This window comes from Camelus ferus, chromosome 19, assembly GCF_009834535.1.
Source record: "Camelus ferus isolate YT-003-E chromosome 19, BCGSAC_Cfer_1.0, whole genome shotgun sequence".
In the NCBI taxonomy this organism is placed as follows: domain Eukaryota; kingdom Metazoa; phylum Chordata; class Mammalia; order Artiodactyla; family Camelidae; genus Camelus; species Camelus ferus.
The window spans coordinates 925,200-949,661 of NC_045714.1; the positions used below are offsets into that span (position 1 = coordinate 925,200).

At 44.3% G+C, this 24,462-nt stretch overlaps 1 long non-coding RNA gene across 1 annotated transcript; it reads left to right on the plus strand.

The window, feature by feature from the left end:
• Positions 1 to 4,746: 4,746 nt before the first annotated feature.
• On the plus strand, positions 4,747 to 21,420 carry LOC116657813. Its single transcript, XR_004312931.1, has 3 exons — positions 4,747 to 4,909; positions 6,015 to 6,024; positions 21,410 to 21,420. It is a non-coding gene; the product is annotated as an uncharacterized LOC116657813 (long non-coding RNA).
• The last annotated feature ends 3,042 nt before the right edge of the window (positions 21,421 to 24,462 follow it).

The following is a 24,462-nucleotide window of genomic DNA, read 5'->3' on the forward strand; positions in this document are numbered from 1 at the left end:
CACTCAAGGGGAAAAACCACGGATCTAAAACACCTGTGGAGGAGATGCCAGTGAGTGACTGGCACAAAAAGGTGTTAATGGGCTCCGGTGGGGACAGAAGAGTTTGGAAAGATGTCAGAAGAGTGGCTGCCCATCCGCTGCCTGGTCCCTCTGCAGCAGAGCCTTTGACAGCCCTTGGATGAGGCCACACCAGCCAGGACAGGACCTCTCACCAGCCGCCTGTGCTCACGCCCAGGCCCCACTGCCTGCCCAGGCCCCACTGCCTGCCCAGCCCCGCCCTCCCATAAAGTTGTCAGCACATTTGGAGCTGTCTCCACGCATAAATTCATGGACCAGCTGTCTCTTTTAATCTGGTTGCAAGATGAAACCATTAATAGATGTCAGACACATTGGCAATGATCTCTTCATTAATAATTTCCTTCTTTCTGAGAAAAAAAATTAGTAACAAGCAATCATCAATAATTCAAAAATACAAGTTAACCTTTCTATTAGCAGAGTGGATTTGCACACACTACAGACTCTTTCAGAGCCAGTGGCTCTGGCTTGAATAATGTTTTTTACGGTAGGAATATTAATAGGCATTAATGCTGTCTGTCAAGATACGCAAATATAAATAACTCAAATGCAACTTAGAAACCATGCATATGTTTCGAGTGTAGGCTGATGATCTGACCATTTTGTTCTTTAACAACATACATTATCCCATAACACTGCTGAGTCCAAAAGCAAAACTTTACGAAGGAATCACTCTCAGTTTGAGGCCTCTTGTGCTACACCAATGCTGCCACCCAGTAATTTTCTCCCTTGAGTCGGCTCCTCTCTCGAGGGACAGACAGACAGAGCCTGGACACACTTCCAGGTGACTTTCATTTGGATGTTGGTGTGTTCTGTCTGGGTAAGTCTTCTCAATCCCTTCCATCCTTCCTGGTCCTCTTCTTGTGTGATTTTCAGACCCCCAACACCTGGTTCCTCTTCCAGACTATGCTATATTTTGGTAACACCCTTCTTCCAGTTGAGGCTTTGCACCTGCCCACATTCCTTATATCTCCATTTACCACCCAGGTGACCACGAACTAGTCCTGCTCCCTCTCCAGATCTGTTTTTATTCCCACCTGATTGTGCTGAATTCGACTTAAGTGATTTAATGGATATGAGAACACCTAGAACAGGGGCTGGCCCACCCAAGAGATTATTTCGCTTCCTTCCTTTGCTACTTCCAAGTCTTAGATTCACATACCACCCCAGCCTAGACTCCACGCCAGTTACCATAGATATCTGGACGACAACACAGCACAGAGCGCCAGCTGCTTCGTCTTTGAGCCAAACCACCAGCACATGGTCCAGACCACTGGCAGGTCCAGACCACTGGCAGGTAGACCTCAGTGCCTGGGATGCTGGGACAGCATCTTGCTTTGCCTAAGTGTGTTCTTCCAGCCAGCTGTTTCTTTTAATTAAAAAAACCCCACAAAACTAAGTGATATGTGCCAAGCACCCACCACATATGCTTGAGTCTCAAATGTGTGCCCAGCCCCACGCTGAGCAGTAAGGATGCCAAGGTAAGGTGACCTCATCCACAGGAGCCCACAGTCAGACCACGCTGAGGGGTCAGGCCAGCACACTGGGAGCGCTGTGGTGTTAGGGTCAGGGTTTGAATAATGGACGTCAAACATGATTGAGACATGGCCTCAGCCTTTGCTTCTTGCTTCTAGCAAAGCAGTTCTCTGATGAAGCAGGACAAAGGCCACTGTTCTCATGGTGGCCTGGGACCCTGGAGTTGGACACGGGCATTTCAGAGCACGGAGGTCCCCCAGGGCTCTCAGCCCCTCTCCTCAACCCTGACTCCAGACTCCAATTCAGGAGGGTCCCAGGCAGGGATCGACTCACAAGTCTGAGGTGGGCTGAACCTGTTGCTGCTCCGCTTTCCCCCCACAGGGAGCTTAGCTCAAATTTCAGTTCCCTTCTCCCTTCCCTTCTGCTGTCTCATTCCCGCCAAACCCACTCCACGCACGGCCGCCAGAGCAGTTGTTTGACAAGACCATCACCCCACAGTCTTGTCACTCACCAGCTTAAAGCCCTTCTGAAATGCCCACCATAAAATCCATGCCCTTGACAATGACAGAATTCTGTTCACTGCGGTCCAACCCATGAATGCTGCACAAATCAAATTTCAGGCTGGCAAGAGGGCCCTCGGGGGGAGATCCCAGAGCCCAGATGTCCCTGGGCTCCCACAGGGCAGCCAGGTCTGGGTTTCCACTGCAATGACTTTCAGCCCTGCTGCATATTAGAATTACCCAGGGCCTCACCCTCAGCCATTGAGTTATTTGGGTAGGACCCATGCAACCGTATTTTTTTCATCTCTCTAATAATTCCATTAGCAACCACTGCAAAAGGACTCCTAATATGTTGTCTCCCTGTCCCTAGGTGGGTGAGATATGAATCATCTAAGAAATTTGGAACGGTGTTGGAGTGGGGGATGTTGCCCCAAGTTGCCCCAGCCCCTTGCCCACGTCAGGGACTCCCTGCACATAAGGGGAGATGTTCTTGGAGAGGCCATGGTGGCCAAGTGGATAGTACATTTCTCAACATGGGTCTATGGGACATTATCTATTCCAGAACCACTCAGGTGTTCATTAATTTTGCATTGACTGAATCAGAATCCATAGAGGCTGAGGCTCGGGAGTCTGATTTTTTTTAACTTGCACACCAGTGATTCTCAGGCATATGTAAGTTGGTGAATGGTTGATGCAGTGTCAGGAACGAGGGAAGTTGAGAGCCCCCAGGGACAACTCTGAGCCTCCTGAGGCCAGGTCAGCATCTTGCCCATTTTTGTGTCTCTGACACCTATAAGGGCTTAGAGGGTGAATACTAAGCCTGGAACATGTACACACATTGTATTTCAGGCAAGACTCTTTTACAAATGGCAGACATCTAGCTCAAATAAGCTTATGTGGAAAGAGGATTCCAGTGGCTTATTTAGCTGAGCAATTCATGGGCACCTTCAGGCAAAGCAGGATCCAGGTACTCAACTGCCATCCTCTCTCCCCACTTCCCTCTCCCTCTCCCCCTACTTCCCTCTCCCTCTCTCCCTCTCTCCATCCATATCTCAGTTGTGCTTCTCTCTGGATAGTCAGGGAAATTGGACAATAACAGCTGCATGTATAGTTCTCATGGCTTAGCATCCTCAGTAAAAGAAAAAGAGAGAGAGAGAGACCTTCTGCAACACTGCTGCCAAACTCTAGTGAAGACACTGATTGGCTGATTTGGGTCACATTCCATTTCCTGAAACAATCAATTTGGCCCAGGAAGTGGTGGGGAAGGCAGTACTAGACTTGGCCAGCCTCAGCCGCTGGTCCAGCCCTCCGCATTAGGGGTGGTCACCATAACTGACAGCCCATGAGGACCAAATGGAGGAGGAAGGAGTGTTTCCTCCAAAGGATCTTGGACCATCAAGTAACATCTATCCACCTCTCTTATGAATCAAAATGCTCACAAAATCCTTTAGTAAGTGGTCTACAGACCAAACCACGAACCCAGGGTCTGCCCTCTACTTAACCTTGTCTGCTCCATCAGACACTACTCGATCCCCCATTCCCACACAGACCCTGTGATTTTTACACAGCCTCCCCTTCCTCTGTACCAAAGCATGAATGTTATCCCTAAAACGTTTCCCAGATACTCCCTGGCCTATGCAGTGGGATAAATACGAGTTCTTCAGTTTCAGAAAACAGCATCTGTTTGAGAACTATGTTACTATAGTATACTGCAGAGAAAGACATTTCCCCCAAAACATTAGCAGCAAACGTCAGCCCTCAGGGTCCCCTTCCCCACTCCTGGAACCGCGCGGGATGGCGGCCGAGGACTCCCAGATGCACCGAGATTGTTCTGTTGGCACGACTGGCCAGACTATGCAAGTTTATTTAAGCCATCCTCACGTCAAATAAAATGTGGCTAGAAAATCATTATTTCTACAAGCTAAAATAAATGCTAATAACTCAAGGCAGAACAAGAGTGAGTTTGTTGAAACGAACGTGAAGAATGGAGGGTACGATCTTGGAATGTAAAACCACAGAAAATACCACCTGGAAACACAGAACTCATCTGTCTTATCTGGAAGCCTGTCTCCAGAGTGGCAAATTTAGGGATGGGTTGGAGGACAGAGTGTGCCCTGTGCCCGGGGGAGGGGACCTGAAGGGCAGGGGGGCCTGAGATTCTCTGTTACCCAAAATATGCCATTCATCACTGTCCACCGCTAAAGCTTAAAGATGGATAATCTGGGGGATGGTTTGCTTTGGTTTTGTCTGCCCTTCTGAAATGCTTGAACTTACATTTACTGTGAGTCAGACCCACAGCTAAAAGCCTTACATGCATGACCCACCCTACAGTTCTCTTATTATTCCCTGTGTACAGGTGAGGAAACAAAGGCACAAGGAGGTTTGGTGAGTCGGGAAGGATACTGGTTTGAGGTTTCCTTTCCATTGTCTCCCGGACCTTTTAAGATGACGGTAATCATGTCTCCCAACCATAGACCAAGTATATTGGAATGAGCAGGGAACTCCAAGCCCAACCATCTCAAAACACTTTTCATTTTTCAGACATTTCAATAGAGCTTTGCTGATAAACAAAAATAAGTAAGTTCAGTTTACCCAGAAGCCAGATCCCCTGTAATAAGTTCTGGGCTGGATTCTCCCCAGAGCAGGAGAATGTGCCATTATTGTTCAGATTGAGTTTGTTTCTTTGAGGCTTTCCTCTTCAAATTTCTCAGGCCCTACCTACCCCAGGAAGAACTGAGATGTGATGGCGGAAACCACAGAGCCCCCCTCTAAAGCCCCCAGATGGACAAAGCTGAGTGCTCCCCAATGCTCAGCTGGGGATCACGGCTTCTGCTTTGAGAGAATGCACTCTAATTCTTGTTTCCTGCAAGAAGAATATTTAAGGGCCCATGAATGTTTTAAAATATAAATGCATGGAATTTTGCAATCTCTCAATAGTCAGGTTTCTCCACTCTAATAGGTTTCCCCAAAAAATCAAGAATTGACAAATGTTAAATATTTCCTTACGGCTAATAAAGCTTCCCCCTCCTCCTCCTCCTGTAACTTCTAACATGAATTTATTTTCTATTTGAAAGCCAATCTCACTGGTTATTAGATATTCTCCCTGCTGTCACCATCAGTAAATTATTAAACAGCTGACCAAGCTTTGTTTTAAAATGATTCTCTTATGAGGCTCAGTGACATATTTGCCATGAATACTGAATGGCACCACGGTCTCTAAGGACACGGGAATGATTCCTATTTACTACCTTTAGCGAAATGTGTGTGCAATTAGCAGCGAGAACTTGACTTGAATCACAGTTACTAGGGATGCCTGTGGCTCATTTACGTGGCGCTCTCTTGACTCATTACCCTCCTGGCTTGGGGAAGCAGGTTAAGCTTCTAGACTGTGCCACGAAATAGCATGTAGACCTGCCTTTTGTCATGTCTCACCTCCTTTCTTGTCTTGCCACCCCTGAGCCTCAACAGACCTGTAGGGAAGTCTTCCTTATTTAAAGGAGCAACTGGTTCTAAGTGAGCTTCCCTGTGAAGAAAATGAACTTGATGAGGCTAAAATTGCCTACACTGCGTCTCCACTTCCTCATCTATAAAATGGAGATCATAATTCCTACCTCATAGGTTGTTTTTTACCCCTGGAAAAGCTCTTTTTTTTTTTAGATTCTAAAATGAAAACCAAGCAATAAATACAGTGGCTGACATACAGTCACCACTCAGGAGCTGGTAATTACTCTTTCCTGTTGACTCCTGCATGAGTTCAGCCTCCAGGTTTTAAGTGACAGAGACCCATCCCAAGTTCATGTAAGCCGAAGAGGATACGCGTTGACTTAACCAATAGTTCAACCAGTAGTTGAACAGTTGAGATCCAACCAGGAAAGCAAACTGCTTCACTGTGTTCACAACAGAGGGAAATTCAATTCAGGACATTGGCGATAGAAGTGATGAGGGAACTGAGATCCCAACAAGGGATGGGAAGGTAAGTGAGAAATGCACGGGAGCAAGGAGCTACTCCCAGCCGTTAAGACCGAGGGATTGGAAGCCCAGGGGTGCGGTACTGCATGGAAGCTGGAACCATGACAGATGTGTCCAGGGGAAGATGACACCAAAGAGAATACTTCTTTGCTGCTGGAGAAATCACCCAAAGCAGAAAGGAGAAGAAATCCTGTGTGCCTCCCTTTCCCCTGCCCTTCAGCATTTCCTCAGCGTCTCTCACTGGTCACGCACAGCTGGAAGCCATCAGAAACAGTAGTCTGGGAATAGGTATACCTATTCCTGGGGTATAGCCCAATGGTAAAGAATTTGTTTAGCATGCACGAGGTCCTGGGTTCAATTCCCAGTACCTTTATTGAAATACGTAAGTGAACCTGACCCCAAGGAAAAGAAGTGATAATTTTTAAAAAATAATAATTTTTAAAATTCTTTTAAAAAGAAACAGGAGCTGGGAAAAAAAATCTCCAGATTGTCTGAGCCCAGAGCCTGTGGTCTTAACTACTATAAAATAATGTCTCCCTTATACAGCCTCATGAATCCCCACCTGATTGCACCTGCTTTATTATTTCCTCCCCTGATGTTGTGATTAGTTGCCGTTGGTCATGAGTAATTTAAGGAGCCTTGGCTGGGAAGCTGGTCCTTCTACCACATTAAATTTTCTGGAAATATCCACCTGGTTTCTTTAAAGCACCCTGAATCCAGGATGAATTGTCAGCCTTGGGGAACTTGGATCTGGGGTTAAAAAAAAAAAACCTACTTAAGAGGTAGCACAAAGAAGTGGTGGGGCCTCAGGGAAAGAATGTTCCATCTCAGGGCTCAGCACCAGGTGTTGGCTGGGGCAGGAGGGCCCAGGTAGTAACTCAGGAAAAGCAAGCACCGTCGTTCACTTTGCTCCCACAAGAGTTTACTTATTGAAGGATGGATGTCGAATTTGGAAACCAGGCTCAAAAAAGCCCAAGGGCAGAATTTAGATTGAAGAAGTCAATCCAATATTTTAATTAATGAACATATTTCACAGCAGGTTCTGAAAGCAAAGAGAGAGAGACACTGTATCTTCTTAGGAAATCTAAGAATGAGGGAGGTTCTGTGGCAACGGTGCAGTCAAGAGCTGGTACTATTTATCTTCAAAGGGACTGGCTAACATAACAAGTGCTCCTTCCTCAACTTCTGAATCCCGAAGCCTCAAGTGAAAATCCTTCCCATCTGCTGGAATAGTATTCCAATCTGCGGAATCAGTCACTCGATAAGGCAGTAATTACTGGAGCAATTTTAGCAGATACAAAGGCATTTCTTAATAATTTTAATTATTCAAAAGCCTGATTAATTATCTAGCCCACGGATCAGAGGCCAAAGAGGGATGAAACTGTATGGAAATGGTTACCATGATAGAGGGAGGGGAGGATTCAGCTGCCTTCCAACAGAAAGCTGCTCTCTGTGACCTTGAAGTTACAGTTACAGACCACTGGACTGGACATTAGGTGACTAGAGTTCCAGCCTGTCTCCACCACTGACCACTACATCCTTGGCTAATTCCCTTTCCTTTATCAGGACTCTGTAAGATTAGTGGAGGGAAAAATAGAGGAAATCCAATAGGTGGTCTGTGAACCTCTGTCAAGTACTGACATCCTATAGGTCTTCTGGGACATTTTTTTTAAAGTAGAGATGCCACTGGAATTTCCTCTGGGACAATGAAAATCCAGAGAACGTTCATGAGCATGGAAGGGATTTGATCACATTTGGGATGGTGACAATAGTCAGCCACCTGTGTAAGAGGTAAATTAGTGTGGGGAGAAGCTGATGGTGGGGCAACAGGCAGGTGGTATGTCCCTAAATTAATGTCTGCTTTTAAATGGAAAAAGCTGCCCCCATTCACTGACCATTAGTTGAGCACCTCACATATACCTATGGCCCTTGTGAGGTACTGTGGAGACCCCGGCTCTGCCTTCAGGGAGTTTGCTAGGGCAAGGATGCTTTACTCAGATGGTAGCCCACTGATGGGTCTGTTTGGATGACGAAATCAGGATATTCTGGAAGCAGAGATGTTGTTCACTTTTGCTGCCATGGTGTGTCATGCCTCAAGCATCTGTATAAGCCATCTCTACAGACCCAGTGATGAGACTGTCTCCCCAGGCCTATGCCCTATGTGAGCTTGATGGCTCTTTTCACAGAGTAATTGCCTCATCTCCATCACAGCTCCCAAATGTCACCCCTAGCTTTTGTCCAGGCTTACGTGTTGGAGATCCCATAATGTTTCCCATGTGAGAAATTCCCAGTCAACATTGGGACAGCTGACCAAGACCTTTCAATTGATTCTCTTGGTATTTCCTCCAACAACCCACCATGTGTTCCTTTTTGGCTGCCTCCTAGAACACAGCGCCATGATTAAGAGCATGAGCCCCAGAGCTAGACCATTGGGTTTGAATCCCTGCTTTGTGCTCCCTCGGCTGTGTGACCTTGGACAAGTCACAACCTCTCTGTGCCTTGGTTTTCGTATATTTAAAACAAATTTCTTATTGTAAAGATTAAAGTGAGATATATGCACATAGTAGATGTGATATAAATGATAGATAAATAGCTATGTTACTCTATGTAGTTTTGTTCATTTCTACAGGATTCAGTTACTCCATGTCTAAAATGAGATGCTAATCCTTATGTACTCATGTAACAAATGTTGACTGAGGTCCTGTTAAGCACCAGTCACTGCTGTGGGAGCTGAAGATACCACACAAAATAAGGCAAGGTACCTGTCCTCCTGGAGTTTGCATTCTTGCAGGTGAAGGGGGCAGACAGGAGGACCAAGTAAATGTATGATATGGAAAAAATATAGAAAGCAGATGAGTGTGGTGGTGTGTGTGCTTTTTAAGACACAGTGGTCAGGGAAGTCCTTTCTGATGTGATGACACTTGAGCAGCGACCTGAATCAATGGGGCAAGTGATCTGAAGGCAACAGGTGGATTGAAGTCATGAGGAGCAGCAGGTGTAAAGGGCCAGAGGCAGAACCACGCGTGACATGTAACAGAAGCAGCTATGAGCTCACCATGGCTGGAGAAGAGAAACAGAGACAAGAAAGTGGTGAGTGAGATCCGCAGGTCAGGACAAGGAGAGCATCCTAAGTGTCCTTGGAAGCCATCAAAGGGATTTGAGGGAAGGGTGAGAAGGTCTGACATGTACACAAAGTACCATAATGCAAAGCAGAATGTGATGCTCCGGTTAGAGACACCAAACGTTCAAGCAGTTAGCAGAGAGGGGCTACTACAGACTCAGAGAAGCAAGAAAAGCTTTAAGGAGCTGAGCAGATATTCAATGGGAAGAGGCCAGTATTTCAAAGAACAGGAAGTCTGCAAGAATGATGTTCATGGGATCCACTGGTTGATTTGTTCAGTCATTCACGTATCATTGTCCCCTTTTCGTGCTGCGCCCTGTCCTAGGTGCTAAAGAGACAGCCATGACTAAGATCTAGTCCACTGCCTGTCTTCAGTGAGTTCACAGTGCAGGCTGGGTGTGGGGAAAAGATTAAATGGTGTTAATTCCCTTGAAGCCTCTAAGATTCCGGGCTTATTTGTTACCGCAGCATAAGCATACCTAGGTCGTGACCTCCAGTATCAAATGAGGTGCTGATGACATTCAGCCCTTCTAACAGATAGGCACACAGGCCATGACACCATGGTGCTCCTGATCGAGACAGCTCCATCAGTAAACCCACTTCGCATTTACACAATCATCTTCAAGAAAACCTGTAATGTATTTGGCCACTGTTACAGTACCAAGCCCCTAATAATGGGTCATAATCCCAAAGGAACAAGTGAAAAACAAAAATAAAATCCATCTGAAAACACTAAGTCATCCCAAACTACAGCAGTCTAGCTTCAGTTTTAGTCAGGCTCTTTGAAGAGCGCTTACTTGGTGCAGGGACTTTGCTAAGTGTTGCACAATAATTAACTCATTTCATCTTCAAAGAGTCTGTCCTCACCCCACACCTACCCCTTCAGTCTTACTTCTTCAGTGCGCACTGCCTGACTTCCAGCCACCAGCATGTGCATCTTTGCCTGAGGGCTTTCTCGTCCTGACAGAGCCCACTTTGTAGCCGGCGTGGCGAGCCAGAAGCATCAGGGAATTAACACCACCTCCCTGCGCAAGTGCACGCAGTCCTCGTGAAGATGGTTGGGAGTCGGTGTATCCATACCCCAGCCTCTCCACCCATCAAGTGCATGTTTTGCTCTGAGGTACGTGTTTCACAGTCCCCAAAGCTCCCTGGACTGTCTCAAGTTCCAGTCACCCCCCGGTGCCTTGCTCAGTAACTCACTGCTCCCTGGGTATGCTCATTCCCATCTCCCTGTAACCCTCATCTACCTTCACCTCCCAATTAACTTCTCGTCTTCAATCCATGTCTCAGGGTCTGCTTCTGAGGAACCCAAGATAAGATACAGCCCTAGGAATAAATCCTAAGGGTGCTCATCACAAGGAAAAAAAATTTTTTCTATTTCTTTCATTTTGTGTCTATATGAGATGATGGATATTCACTAAACTTATTATGGTCATCATTTCATGATGTATGTAAGTCGTATCATTATGTTGTACACTTTAAATTTATACAGTGTTGTAGGTCAGTTGTATCTCAATAAAACCGAACAACAACAACAACAAAAGATACAGCCCTTAGAGGGAGAGAGGTACCATATTATTATCCTTATTTGGCAGCTGAGAAAACTGAAACAGAGAAGTCGAATAACTTGCCCAAGGTCACAGAGCTGGCAAGCAGCAGATCCTGGCTCAAGCCCAATTACCAGGCTCCAAAATCTGTGCTATTAACCCTGACACTCGGCTGCCTCTGGCTGGGAGAAGAGCCCAAACCAGTGAACACCAGCCTCACTTAATTTGCTCTGTGAGGCTGGCAGGTTGGTGAGCTACAAGGATGCAACTGTAACCTCTTTGGAGATCCAGCATGTAATTCAGGTGTGTGCTTGAGAAGGTATTTGATGTGATTTTCAATGCAGTGGCAGCCACATGGTGTTCCATCACTCAACTCTCTTTGACAGAGAATTGATCTCTCAGGTCGGGAAGCAAACCTCAATTTAGGTAGGATGCACTTGGCGTGTGCCCTCCTGGTAGCACACGGAAGATAAAGCAGAGTCAGTGACGGTTCTTGTCAATGAGTTTGTTATGGCAAGAGGGGCGACGCGAGGCTCTCTGGGCTGAGTGCCGCCGCTGACACTCCAGATGTGCGCCCTTGTTTGTATGATAAACACTTTGCCTGCATCTATTAGCCCTGCCTGTCAATTCCTTGATGTTCCCAAGTCCTCTTTGGAGCCAAGCATCTTCATCCAATAGCACAAAAGCAAAATGAGTACTTACTTGGTTCCCAGGCCATCAACCATTCTTTTTCTCTCAAACTAGATCTCTCTGATTTTTCAATTTTGTTTCGTGTCTGGATGAGTAATTTCAGAACCCAGAGGTTGGTGAAATCTGAGCTTCCTCGCTCAGGATTTCTTGCTCTTCACACAAAAAGAAAAGCCCATTGCAGCAAATTGTCTGTGTGATTCATTTGTTGCAAGCGCGGATGAAAAAGAAAAAAATTTTTTTCTTAAAAGATATTTCAAAGATCCTGGACCATTATGGTAGGAAATAATGCCGGAAATTGAGAAAAGCATGATGCAAAAGTTGAATATTAGATTTATTTTGTCATTAGAAAAGTGCATCCCTTTTTTGCTTTTGGGGTGAAATTTGAGATATAGAGGATGAGAAATTGAGGAATGAAAGATCGGATCAAAACTGCCTCTGCTGGCCTCAAGATGAATGTTTTCAAAATACAAATTTATTTTTCTCATGGCAAGGTTTTCTGTTCTTTATTCATACCTTAAAGAAATTAAAAATCATGTGGCTGGCTTGTTCCTGCTTACCATACAAGCTTTTCATGCTCAACAAACAGACAGAACTACGTTTAAAAGAAAGGGAGGAGGGATGGGGAAAGACATGAAATGGGAGAGGTGGAGGGAGGCAGGGAGGATGGAAGGAGGGGAAAAAATAGTATATGGAGGACATTCTTTTGATTCCAAACTGGAACCACCTTACTGGCCACCTACAATGAAAATGCAATGGATGGTTACTCAATGCCTCACTTAACTTTGGGCAAATTTAATTTTTTAATGCCTTAATTCCAGAGTGTACCCATTCCATCATCTCAACCACAGAATGGTGGTGACTCCAGCCAAGAAATAGTTTCTCAGTGACTTCATTTAACATGTATACCTTGAGGTTCTCCAGCATGAAGACACATGCCAGATTCTGAGGGGCTAGCTTATGCTGTGTAACAACCATCCCCAAGTCCTAAAGACTGAAACAGCAAAAGCTTATTTCTTGCTTATGCTACCTCTGTTCAACATTGTCCTCACACAGGGACCCAGGCTGAGAGAGGCTCCATCTCTGTCCTCCTGTGATTTGCTTAATCAGGAGAAAGGGATGGGGAGGATTCTGCACTGGCTCTTACAGTTCCCACCTGGAAGGAACACTCATCACTGCTCATCTTTCATTGGCCAAATCAAGTCACATGGTCATGACTTAGTTCAAGGGAGTAGGAAGACATGGTCCCACTATGTCTCCACAAGAGGGGATAACCCAAAATATTTGGTGAACAGTTAATGTCAACCACACATACAACCCTTGATATGGAGAAGCTCATTGTCTTTTAAAGATAGTGGTGGCAAAAAAAATTTTAGCAGTTCCCTAGGAGAGGAACAAACTATATGTCACAAGTTCAAAGAAGGCTGGAGAGCTGTGCCTTTGAAAATGAGCAGGATTTTTACAAGTAAGAAACTGGGCTTTTTTAGGTGTGAAGAGCAGAATAGAGATGAGAGAGCCAGGAACATGAGAGTTATATCGCAGAAAAATAAGTGGATTGTTTGGCCATTAAGTAGAGTGTGCATGTAGGGATTCACAAGCTGTAAGAAAGAGGGGGTGAGATCAGCTTCTGGAAACACTGCACACCAGGCTGGGGATGGTGGATGTCTTTCAGCAGATTGGGCCATCACTCGTGCATTCATTCATTTACTCATTCATTCAATCAACGTGTACAGCTATCTTACTGAGTTCTGAGTATGTAGCTTCAAGGTAATGAAATGGGAAGGATGGGAATGCGTCTGAAAAAGATGTTGAAAGGACTGAAAGAACTGTGTGACTTCAGGAAGGGTGAACTCATGAGGCTAAAGGTGACCCTGGAGGTAGAGAACACGGGAAGAGTGGGAGTAGGGACGGGGCGGCCTAGGGGCCACAGGATGAGCTGGGTTTGAGACATGCTGGGTCTGAGGTGCCAAAGAGCCATGCAGGTGTGGTGCCCACCTAGACACACTTCAGTTCAGTCATAAAAACACGTGGGGAGCCCTCTAGTGGACACTCTTGGAGCGTGGCCTAATCTTCTCAGCCCTGTTAACGGCATCTATAGGACTCTGCCCTGGGGTCTCTGGGGCCTCATCTTTTGGCCTTTGTCTCTGATGGCCCATATCTGTGACTGTAGAAGACCAGCTGTGGGCTCCTGGAGCCCCTCTGCATGCACATGCACACAGACATGGACTTATCCGGGTGTTCATGTCTCCCTGGAGACATTACTGGCTGGTACAGGAAAGGAAAAGCCCAGCTTCCAGGACAACTGCTGAGGCTTGACTTCCACTCCAGAGTTCCCTACAGATCAGGTGGAATGCTCCCCTACATGGACTTTGGCCTGAAATCACATCTTTAGCCCTTCCCTGGCCCCCTTCCAATTACTTCCAATTCTTAAGCAGTTCCTTAAGAAATCACTTGCAAACAAGTCCCCATCTCAGAGTCTGCTTCTGGGAAATCCAACCTACATCCAGCACCTGCAGTGTGCCCGGCAGACCCGGAGAATAAGACACAGCCTGGGTTTTCAGGGAGCCCACTGTCTGGTGGAGAGACAGATGCCTGCACTGATGATTTCAGTGCAGTAAGATGTGGTAAGAGAGAGATGCTGGGAGGTAAGGGGGAAGCATAAAAATAAGGGAGGCAGGGAATGCTCCCTGGAGGAGGTGATCCTAGGAATGGATGCCACAGGATGAATGAGACTTTGCTAAAGGGAAGGTATAGAAGGGCAATACAGGCAGAGGAAACAGTAGAAGTCAGCCTGCATAAAAAGTATGGGAAACGGGGCATGGGAAACTCCAAGGAGTCTTCTATGGCTGGAGCATAAATGGCAAAAGAGAGGTGGTGGGCAGAGCACAGATGACGTGGGGGCCATGGGAGCCATCTGTAGGGTAGGATTTAAGCAGGAGGAGCAGGTCTGACCCATGAGGAAGTGTCATCAACAAAGGACACGTGGTCTTTAACCTGTACTCCAGCCCCCAGTGGTCTCCTAGGGCAGCGCTTGAAACAGAGCAGTGCCTTCCTAGGGTCAGGCTCCACCGTGTCCCTTGCCTCTTTGTAGAGAAGCTTTAGCCCTCCCAGGCCTTCCCCGAGTTCCCAAGAGCAAATCTAATCAGAGAAGTGGGAAAATGCAGAAACAAAGGAAAGTAGTCAAGCAAGACAAAATAATAATAGTTTAGCCATAAAACAAAGTCAAGGACCTTTATTGTCTCCTTAAGGGCTACAGATAATACCCTGAGCCATAACCTTGAGGAGTTTTGCAGAGACTAAAACCCCCACCAGGTGAAAGATGCTGACTGCTGACCACCAGCACGTAGACCCCAGACCCACTGGAACCAGAATGTTGATGGTGTTAACTCCTAAGTACCACCAGGTGTTTCACCACCAAAAAAATCAGAAGAATGTCCATGAGCTGATTAGGCACCCTGCAACCTTCTCCCTCACCTTGACTGTAAAAACCCCTCCCCAAAGGTAATCAGGGACTTTAGGTCTTTTGAGAATGAGCTGCTCATTCTCCTTGCTTGGCCCCACACTGTGCCTTGACCTTGCAATAATGCTAGACTCTCCTTCACCACAAGCTGGTGTCAGTAGATTGGTTTTACTGTGTGCAGGTGAATGGACCCAAGTGTGGTTCGGACTCACCAAGCCTGAGTCCCTATCCCAGGGGCACTTAACAGCATCCATGAAGTTCCTCTCATCAGTTGATACTGTGCCCAACAACCCAGGCCTCCAGGGACTGAATAAAGGATAAGCAGAAACTAACTACCCGGCACTTGTCTGGGAAATTTTCTTTCAGTTGGGGTCCTCCCAAGAGCAGACTCTGAGACAAGGATTTGAGCAGCTGGAATTTATTTGGGAGGTGCAAGAAAATACCAGTAGAGGAGTGGGGAAGTGAGGCAGGGAAGGCAGCCAATATAGGGCATGTTATCAAGCACATTACCACTGTGGGTGCCTGGAGCCAGATTCCAGGGTTGCTCAGGAAATGGTAAAGCACATGCTGGCAGTTTTCCTACACCAGAGATAGGGGAGCTGGGGTATTGGTACCCCAACACCCATCGATCTCAGCTTGAGGGCTGCTCCCGGGGAGTGTGAATTCCCTGGAAGGCAGCCACATGTTGCTGGCAACGAAATGCAGACACAGGCAGTTGGAAGTCAGGCCACTATGCCTCGAAGCAGTAAGGGCGAGGGGATCTGAGCATCACACTACCGTGAGCACTACATTGTAGCTTCACGTTCTCCCTTCCCAGATGTGGAGGACAAACACCACTAAGGCTCTGAAGGTTGGAAGAAGAGTCAGAAAGGGAATCGCCAATCATAAGGAAGGAGGTGCCTATATCAATCCAGAAACCATTCAAGCTTCATTGTCCCTAACTTATTTGGGGCCAGCGTGTCTGCCAACTGGCACAGATTCATTTCCTCACCCCATAAAGCAAGCGAGCAAAGGAGAAAGCTAACTCATAATAACGCTTCTCCAAAGTCGAAGAGTAATTTGACTTTGGGTTTATAAAGAATCTGATTCTTTTCACCTGGAAACACTAGTGTGACTTTGCTTTTAATACACCACATTCTATGAAAGCAGAGATGTGTGGACATTTTTGAATGCCACAGCCATAAGGAAACAGAGTTGTTATATATATATTTTTAAGTCCAATGGTTTGCAATCTGCTCTGGGGCCTAGGACCTCTGCAGAGCAGGTCTCAGGAGGTAAGGAAGCAGGGAGGAAGAGTGTTTTCTGCCCTGAGACCCTATCTTAGGGTCAGCCCAGAAGTTGACCTTGAGACAAGGATTTAAGTGCAAGTGGTATATTTGCAAAGTGATCCCAGGAATCACCAGTAGGAGAGTAAGCAAGTGCAGAAGGGGAAAAAGGCAGCCAGGAAGGGGTGTGCGAGCAATGTGGGTGCCACTGTGGGCGCCCAGAGCTTGTGGCTCCCAGGGAACTCTGGGAGCCAGTCTAGATCATAAGCCCCAGGATGGCCCACCTGAGGGTATGAATACCCCAGCTCCTATCAGTCATTGGCTGTGTGCTGCTTGTGAGGGATGTTAATTCCCCAGTACTTCCAGCCTGCTAAGTAGGTGGCAAAATAATCTCTGGCAGCCAGAGAAAGACCTTGGGGGGTAAAAAAAAGGACATGCTGACAGTTGGAATTCAGTGGAATGAACTGAAAATTTAAGAGCAAGGGACTGTGGAGGAGGCATCAATAGTGTGGGATACAGCCCCCTACCCTTACTCCTTTGAGAAGAGAGGCTTAACTCTTATCTGGGTGTTGGGTTAACATGCTCTAATATGCAAGAGACATGCAAAAAACATCTTAAGACCTCTGGTCTGATCCAATGCACACATTTTACAAGCAAGGACACAGAGGCCCAGGAAAGGGAGCCTGGGCTCCCTGTAGCAGAGCAGGGACAGGAACTGGGGTCTCCTGAGCCACAGACCAGGCCTCTTGCCACACTGCATTCATTTCAGCCAAAGCCTATTTTTGCTGCTATTCATTTTTTCCAATTCCGTTTCTTCACGTTATCCTTGCTTTCCACGAACACCCTTGTGACCTCAGCTGACTGTTTCTCAGCCTCAACCACTCTGAGACCCCCAACAGTCATATATAATGCCGTTCTCTTTCCATCTTTATCCAGCTCCTTTGACAAAATCTCTTATACATTTGCAAACAGTGACCAAAAGTATGAAAACCAGAGAACTGATGTTGGCACAACCACTTTGGAATTAAATGTAAATACTCCGCTTCACTTGGGTGACATGCTGGGCTGATAAAACAGCTTCTGCAAACTCAATAGCAAGTGGTCTGTTTCTAATACAAGTGCCTATTGTCTTTCATATTTAAAAATTATTCAAAAGTCTTTGGGTTACTTTACACATTAACATGTGGATGTCTCAATTTATAAAACCATCGTGCACCCTATTGATGCCTACATCCTCGGTATCTGGAACTCTTTCTAGCGCATAGTAAGTGCTCAGTAAACGTTTGCAAAATGAATGAAGAAAAAAAATCTTGGACTCCATACTCTATACCTTACCCTCAAACTGAGGTTGGAAGGTCAGCTGCAAGCATTTTCATGTATACACCAAGTTTCAATGACATGCTACTACAAATTGATCATGATTCTTTGCCAAAGATGTTTCTTGAACCATACTGACAAAATTAAATACATAGGGTTATTATTTATTAAATAAATATTTATTCAGTGCTATGTGTTGGGTAGATAAATGGTGAGAAAAGGGAGTGGGGAGAAGAGACTTTTCCTTATTGAATAGTGCAGCCCAGACAGATATTAATCAAGTAATCACACACATAAAGGTAAAACTCAAACTGTGATAAGCGACTGGGGTGGTTTTAAATATATGTCCACAGATCCTGTGATGATCCTCCTCTCAAGAGAAAAAGCTCAAAATATCATACGATGTCACTTATATGTGGAATCTAAAACAAAAAAAATACAAATTTTATTTACAAACCAGAAATAGACTCATGGACATAGAAAACAAACTGTGGTTACCAGAGAGGGAGAGAAGGGGAGGGATAGATTAAGAGTTTGGGATTAACAGACACACATGACTGTACATAACATAGATGAACAACAACAACCTACTATATAGCACAGGAACTACATTCGATTTCTTGTAAGGAGCTGTAACGGAAAAGAATCTGAAAATATATATATGTATATGTATGTCTATGTGTAACTGAATCACTTTGCTGTACACATGAAACCAACATTGTAAATCAACTACATTTCAATAAAAAAATACGAATTTTAAATATATATATATATATATATATGTATTTATCCCTCACCTCTTTCAGTGTGCCTTTCCTATTACACGCTAACGATGTTAACGGGGAGGTACTGGACATGTGTGCCTTGAGATGATATGTTGGGTGGCAGGCGCAACAAGACAATCATAGAAGGTAACCGTGATGTGCGTGTGTGTGTGTGTGTGTGTGTTTCATATGCTGCATTCAAGCCCATCTTCATCCCCGCCCCCAAGGGCTCTCTACAATGATGACAAGTGATTCTGAAGAATTCACTGAAACATGTTATAAGCCTTGATTACAAAGAAAAAGTGATTTTCCTAAAGAGACTCCTCCATCTACAGTGACAAGGCAGATAAGCAGGGCTGCAGAGAAACTCCTGGAACTCCAGGGCAAAGCACACTCCTTCCCCCAGCAAGCCTGATTGACAAGGCCCAACAAAACCCCAAGAAAAGCCCATCCAACCAGTCAGATCACGCCCAGGCCCACCTCCGATTGCAGCAGCCCGCAGAGCAGCCTTGAACGAGAAATGGCGCCTTTTTATTTATGAGCACTTTCCATTACGGGCATAATACCCCTATTCTTTTCCCGCGTTTGTATATAAACATCTCAAAATAGGATTCTTTTAAAAGGGCCTTGGGACACAATACTTCTGTTTAGAGAGCAGCTGAGTTGCTTCTTGCTTTGCCTCCTGTCCAAGAGCCCTCAGCTTTTCAGGCAAAGAAAAAAAACTTGCTCAGAAGCCGGCAACCCAGTGGACAGTTTCAAAGTCCCGTGCCACTCCAGGGTCACATGCCCAGTCCTGTGATTAGCAGTTTGAGGACCCATGGCCATTTTGCCCATGATCATGACTCACATTTGCAGGAAGTCACATTTCCAAATCCCTGGTCATTGGCTTTAAGCTCATTTAATCCTCACACCCTTGAGTTAGTCATTAGAGCTCTTCAGCTGGGACCACTTAGCCCCTGAAGGATCAAATCCCTTCACCACCAGAAGAATGGGCAGGGGAGTAGCTTGAAGCCAGGTTCTCTGACTTCAAGCCCAGAACCCGTTCTGCTGCTCCTCCTTATCCTGACCAGTGACTCCCCCAGTGGGAAGTGGGGCTATGAACACTACACTCAGAATCAAGTGTTCAAACACGGAGCAGAACTTCCAGAAAATTCCTTCCTCTTTCCCAGCCTCTGTTTCTTTGTGTGTTTTCTTAGTCTGGGCTACCCCCAGAAACAGACCTTGAGTCAAGGATTCAAGGGCATGTCATTTATTTGGGAAATGAAAAAAAAAATACCAGTAGGCAAGAGGGGAAGAGAAGTAGTAGATTGGTTATCTATTTTGATATGACAAATTCCCCCCAAATTTAGCAGCTTAAAAATAACATGTCCCACTCCTGGGCATATATCTGGAGAAAAATAAAATTCAAAAAGACACATGCACCCCAGTGTTCATAGCAGCACTATTTACAATAGCTGAGACATGGAAACAGCCTAAATGTCCATCAACAGGTTACTGGATAAAGAAGGTGTGGTATATTTATACAATGGAATACTACTCAGCCATAAAAACCGACAACATAATGCCATTTGCAGCAACATGGATGCTCCTGGAGAATGTCATTCTAAGTGAAGTAAGCCAGAAAGAAAAAGAAAAATACCATATGAGATCGCTTATATGTGGAATCTAAAAAACAAAAACAACAAAAATAAAAGCAAAACAAACAAAAAAAAACAAAGCATAAATACAAAACAGACTCATAGACATAGAATACAAACTTATGGTTGCCAAGGGGGCGGAGGGTGGGAAGGGATAGATGGGATTTCAAAATTGTAGAATAGATAAACAAGATTATACTGTATAGCACAGGGAAATATACACAAGATCTTATGGTAGATCACAGAGAAAAAATGTGACAATGAATATATATATGTTCATGTATAACTGAAAAATTGTGCTGAACACTGGAATTTGACACAATATTGTAAAATGATTGTAAATCAATAAAAAATGTTTTTAAAAAATGCTATTTGCAGCAACATGGAGGGAAATGGAGATCGTCATTCTAAGTGAAGTGAGCCAGAAAGAAAAATGCCATATGATATCACTTATATGTGGAATCTTAAAAAAAAAAAAAGGACACAAATGAACTACTTATTATTTATAACTTAGATGATTGATTTCTTGAATAAGTGTAAGCACATTTGACTGGCCTTTATGATTGGATTACTGCATTCTGTTGATTCTTATTTTGTGGTTGGCTTTATTCCTCTGATAACTATGTAAGTTTAAAAAGCTAAAGCTCTAATATGTTCTTAGAAACAATGGTCAGTACATATCTGTAAACTAAAACAAAATGTGCAGTATATTGTATATATGTATTTACATGCAATATAATGTATATGTGCAGTCAAACCATAATAATTCTACCTAATGAAACTGAAAAAGAAAAAAAAAAACTAACATGTATTGTCTTACAGTTTTGGGGTGATCAGGCACAGCATAGTTGGGTGCTGCTGACTTAAGATGTCTCAGGAGGTTGCAGCTAAACTGTCAGCTGCGGCTGCAGTCTCATCAAAAGGCTCAACTGGGGAGGATCTGCTTCCAAGCCCATCTGTGTGGTTGTTTGCAGGATTCAGTTCCTCCTTGGCTGTTGGCCAGAGAATTCCCTTAGTTTCTTCCCTGTGGGTCCCTCCACAGGGTGGCTCACAACAAGAGCTGGTTTCCCTTGGAATGAGTGAGAAAGCAAGAGAGAATTTTCCCGAACTGGAAACACCATCTTCTCATAGCCTGCTCTTGGAAGTGATATCCATTATTCCTGCCATATTCTGTTCATTAGAAGTGAGTCAATTAACTCCAGTCCTCACTTACTGAGTCGGGATTATACAAGGGTGTGAATATCAGGAAGTGGAGATGATCATGAGTAATGTTTATTCCCAATGCTTTGTCCTACCTTGCTAGCAGAGAAGTCTTCTCTGCCTTCAGAGGAAACCCACAGGAAAAGACATTCAAATATTGGAGTGTGTGATCAGGGTATTATCATTATTCCCCCAGCTCCCTCCCTCCCAGGGGACGGCAAGTGGGTTGCATCCTTCTGCTAAAGGCCACAACTCCATTCTGACAATCCTCCCCGAGTGCTCCCCTCTCTAGGGATTTAAGCCTTGCCTTCCCTTTTTGTGGCAGTCAATAAAGGGTGCATTATCAAGCCACCTGGTATGTGGATTTAAGCTCCACTGGGAGCCAGTATAGAGCACATGTCTCAGAGCCATTCCTTTTGAGGGGAGGAGGAGCTTGGGGTATTTATACAATTATCATCAGCTATTGATTCTGAGGATAGGGTTTGTTAACAAAGCCAAACTGAACCCAGCCTAAATCAGCTGGACTCCTCTCCAAATTCCAGTAACTGCTTCATTCCCTTGCTCCTTCAGGTCTAGGGTGGGAAGGGCTCCCTACAGTGCTCTTGTCAGTTTCCCTAAACTCTGCCCCCAGCCCTTGTAAACAGTCCCTTTATTAAACTCTCCTTAGTTAAACACGTCTTGGGGAAGATTGAGAAGATGACAACTCCTTAGATCTCTAACACGTCTCCCAGAGTCACTCTCTGTTCACAAAGCAAAGATTCTTCAAAGACTGTTTTATTTATTTATTTATTTTTCCTATTTCTGCCCTTTCTCTTCACATCAGACCCCTGGACTTTTAAGATCTGGTTTTCTCGGTTCATCCCTCATTCTCCTTTCGCGATTACAAAGAGAGCCAAATCTATTCTTCACACTGCCTCCTCTGCACGCCCCAAAGTCTGAATCTTGATGAGCTCATTTTTTTGTGTGTGGTTTGGTATTTTTTCATTTGTGAGTTTTAAAAAGGCAGGGACACGATAATATCTTTATCACTTAAGGAAGTGGCCTGGCACTAATTCACCCTAATTTCTTACAAAAGTAAGCTAAACATGCATTCATCTCTGAATGAACTGTGCAACTGAGAAAGAAAAAGTTAAGGTATGGCCACCAACTTGGGTCAAAGTTCAGAAGCCAAGTAGTTACTTGGCAACCAATGCTCTAGGGAGAGAAACTGACAAAGCAAACAAATTTTACTTTTGGTGTCTCTTGGATTTCAACTAATTATCTACCAGTGCATAGAAATGGCCTCATAATCATGTAACCATGGTCCCAAAGAGAAGCAATATTAAAGATATTAAATAGCAGATATGGCCTTGGCAGGAGCAATCAGCACAGACCCCAGGAGGTTTGCTGCACCAGGGAAGCCAGCTGAATATCAATCCCGGGTCTGGATCACATGTGTCCTACAGTCCCCCTGGAGCTGCCTGTGAACTTTCTTGCTGCTGGGCAATGTCTCTTCTCCACGGGAAAGCAATCTGTTAGCATCCTTGTGAAACACTCCATGATCTATGGGGAATTGTATTTCTGCAACTGAAAAGCGGTCTCTTGTTTCCTTCCTCGTTGTAAGTGAATTTGGGTTATTTAGCCCAACATGATTTACTCTGCAGATACACTGTCACAAGTGGTAAAGTTAATAATTCATTAGCAGCAAATCTGTCTGAAATCACTTCCTTGTATTTGCCACAATTTTAACGTGATTGCAGAACCTCCCCACCACCCTCCCTTCCCTCTCCCCTCAGCAAGCTCATTGCTTTGCCTGTGAATGAGGCTTTGGATCTCGAGGCCCAGGGCAAAAGGCATGGACTGATCCCAGGAGCTGGTCAGGCCTAGACAGAGCTAAAAATGATAGCACCACTTCCCCATCTCCACGCAGAGAGCAAAGTGGTTATTTCTGCTCCCGTGATCTACTTTGAAAGGCTAGGGATAACTTTCCTTGTATTTAACAAACCTTTCAATGGCACTTACTATGTGTTATGTGTTATGGGTATTATTCCAAATGCATTTCAAATCTTAACTCGTTTAATCTTCACAACATCCCTATTAGGTAGACTCACTTATTATCCACAGTCTGTGGATGGGAACGGAGGCACAGAAAACTTCAGTGACGGGTTCACGGTCACAGAACTCACATGCAGAAGAGCTAGAATTTGAACCTAGCTGATTCCAGCGCTTTCTTAACCACTGCACTATCCTCTTAAATATTATTTTTTTATAATTCAGGTGATCACGTGTGACCCATTCACTTACCAGTGAAGTAGTGCCTACTTTATGGATGCAGGAAGCACCAACACTGAATGAGCATCTAAAATATACCAGGCTTTGTTCCAAAAACCTCAGTTTGCTGCCTTAGGAGACAGACACTATAATCTCTAGTTTATAAGTGAGTTAACTGAGACTAAAAGCATAAAACAGAATGGGAATCCTAGCACCATGGCTGACATATCCAGTGGTCACTCAACAAATAGTAATTTAATTAATGTCTAAATAAAGACACAGTCATAACTAGTTTGCAGTGAAGTCTAAATCTGAACCCAAGTCTCTCTGACTTTCACCTTAAAACTGATCAGAATATCCGTAAGTAGATAATTAGAAAAGTATGGATAATAACCTACATTTATAAAAATATATTACCATAGATATATTAAGCTATAAAAGTTAATTAAAGTATTAACATAGATATAAACTGACTTCTAATTATTATGTATAAATGAGATATTCATTTTCCAACATTGTTACATCCAAACTTAATTTCTCTTATTTTGCTTTTAAGAGAAGATATAACTTTCTGTCTTGGTTGCTTAGGAGTATTTAATCCACATGGAATTTATTTTGGTTTATGGCATGAATTATGTTTTTATAAATAAAATATATGTAATATATATACAATGAAAACTATATACTTCTCCAAATTGTTAGCTAATTGTCCTACCATCATTGACTGAATAATCCATTATTTCCCCCACCTTATTCCTATAGTAAACAATTTTTCAGCTCTTAATTTGAAATAATTTTAGACTTCCAGAAAATTTTCCGTAAGAGAATTGAGAGTTCACCCAGCTTCCCCTAATGTTAAGAACCTACACAACTACAGTGTAATGATCAAAACCAGAACATTAGCATTGATAAAATACTATTAAATACTCTGAAGTCTCTACCTGATTTTCAACAGTTTTCCCATTAGTGTCCTATATCTGGTCCAGCACCCAATCCAGGATCCTGCCCTGCATTTAGTTGTCGTGTCTTCTCAGTGTCCTTCAAGCTGACATCCCAGTCTTCCCTTACCTTTCATGACCTTGACATTTTTGAAGAAGGCTAACCAGCTATTTTTTTCCTTCTGTGTATTCTTTTATTTCAGTTACTGCATTCTTCAGCTCTGCTTGGTTCTTCTTCTCATTTTCTGACTCCTTG